This window comes from Propithecus coquereli, unplaced genomic scaffold, assembly GCF_000956105.1.
Source record: "Propithecus coquereli isolate 6110/MARCELLA unplaced genomic scaffold, Pcoq_1.0 Scaffold102, whole genome shotgun sequence".
In the NCBI taxonomy this organism is placed as follows: domain Eukaryota; kingdom Metazoa; phylum Chordata; class Mammalia; order Primates; family Indriidae; genus Propithecus; species Propithecus coquereli.
This window is the reverse complement of record NW_012134081.1, coordinates 1,130,102-1,132,479: the sequence shown is the minus strand read 5'-3', so window position 1 is coordinate 1,132,479 and position 2,378 is coordinate 1,130,102.

Below are 2,378 nucleotides of genomic sequence, written 5' to 3'. Positions count from 1 at the left end.
TTTATTTCAAGACATACCAAGTTTGATGATGCAAATATATGTATATATGTATACATATATTTACATAGTGTATATACATATGTATATGTATATACATACATTTACATAGGATGTATTTATATAACAGGAGGAAAATCCATTCTTCTCACCCTGTACTGTTTCCCCTCTGCCTATAGAAACCAGTTGTGTGGAAGTGGGGAGTGAGGAGGAATTTGGATCAAGATAAAAGGAAACCAAAACAAACAAAAGATAATTTCAAAGCTTTTTTTTCACGTCATTTTCTGTCTTGCAGTGGTGATGTGAGACGGATGTCTGTATTGCTTGTGCATGTACTGTTATCTGCTAGTGTCTTATGCAAAAATAGAACTTCACTTGGAGTGAACAAGAATGCATATAGGGAAACTGTGTCATGGTCCTGTTCATGGCTGAACTTTGAAACGTTGCCTCATTTCTTGGGCTCTGGGCTTGGAAGAATCACAAGCCTTGGCCCACACAATGGAGAGAGATGACAGACACTCAGCAAATATGCATGCAGAATTTATTGTAAAGAAAGTTTAAGGGTGCAAAATGAAAGACGTTTCCTAAGGGGAAATGGTTTTGTTTCTGTGAGTGGAGAAGACCTCAATTAACTCTAAATTTCCTCCTTTTATATGGTAGTAATATATGTTGATGCAAAGGTATAATTATTTATGACTATTTGTCATGAGTTTTGGGATCTGGATTTTTCCAGGTATGGACATAACTTAAAGGTTATGTTCCAGACACTCCTTTCTCCTCTACGTGTGATGGCGAAAGTCACCGTTTATGGTGTTTTTCTATTTTCTGATTGGTGGTCCCTGTTCCATGGTCTAATTACCCCATTCTTTAAGACTGAAATAACTGTTTTCCCTGGTTATTTTTCTGTAACTTTTTCCTTCTTATTGTTTCTTTTTTAACTGTTTCCTCCTTCTTGTTTTTCTGCCTCTATCATTCTATTATCTCTTGTTTTTCTGTCCCTAACAACTGAAACTGCATTGCATTAAAATAAGAAATGCTGTCTGCCTATGGGCACGGGAAATTTTTGAAGATTAATTGACATTTGGGAAAATATTTTTTTCCCTTGGGAAAGTGTTTGCATGTATGTGCATGTATGTATTGTGTTCCGGTAGTTAAAAGTATGAAGGGCCATATCTTTACCTTATGCCAGTGGTGACCCTTCAAAATGCATAGTGCCTGGTGCTATATTGTGTGTTTGGAGAACTGGCTAATGAAAGAACCAAATATATTTAAAACCATTAAAATCAACTAGATTTAGATATCACAACTCTCCCACTGTGCAGTGCTTTTCTGGAGCCTTTTTGTAGGATGAATAATCAAATCAGAAAATGTACTAGAATGCTTAATTGTGCATCATTATGAGCCCTGGCTAGGGGAAAGCAATGGATTCTATGACAAGGTTAAACATTCCTTCCAAATAAGAATGAAAATTTGCATTCTGAAGGACTGTCGAAGGGATTCACTCTTTGAGGATGGAGAGAAGAGAAATGACTTATAGAGAACAAAGCTAGGAACTTGTGGATCATCATTTTAGCGAACTCCTGTAAATAGCTAATTTTTAATTTAAAATCCTTTCCCTTGGACTCTTAAGAAAAATTGTATTGAGTATACGGGCCGAAATTTCTTTTTCTTTATTATGACTTATTTTAGTTGTCTCTAGAACTTCTGAAATATCTGATGGAAACACAAAGACTTGTGTTAAAATTTTGGATGTACATATGTGGTGGTGATGAAGATACAGAAAGAGCCCATATACCATCTAATGTGATTAGTACTACTGCCATTTTCTTGTCTTTTATGTTTTTGAAAGCAATTACACAAATAAAATCCTAAGCAGAGTGTCAGTGACATGTCAAATATATTGACTTTGCTAAATCCTTTGTGTGTTAAGATTTTGGCTTTGACATTGATATTTGGAGACATAATGACATTTACTGTCCAAAAAAAAGCCAGCCTTATGGGGCCATTTGGATACAATGATGGTTACTTTTTTGTGTAAACTTGACTGGGCTGCCAAATGCCCAGATATTTGGTCCAACATTATTCTGGATATTTCTGTGATGCCATTTGTGGATGAAATTAACATTTAAGTTGGTAAACTGAGTAAAGCAGATTGTTCTCAATAATGTAGATGGGCCTCATCCAATCATTCAAAGGCTTGAATAGAACAAAAATGCTGACCCTCCCCTGAGTAAGAGAGAATTTCTGCCTATTAGCCTTCAAACTGGGACATTGGCTCTCTTGATTTTCAGGGCTTCAGACTCAGACTGGAACTACACCATCATCTCTCCTGGGTCTCAAGCTTGCTGACTCACCCTGCAGATCTTGGGAATTGCTAGCCT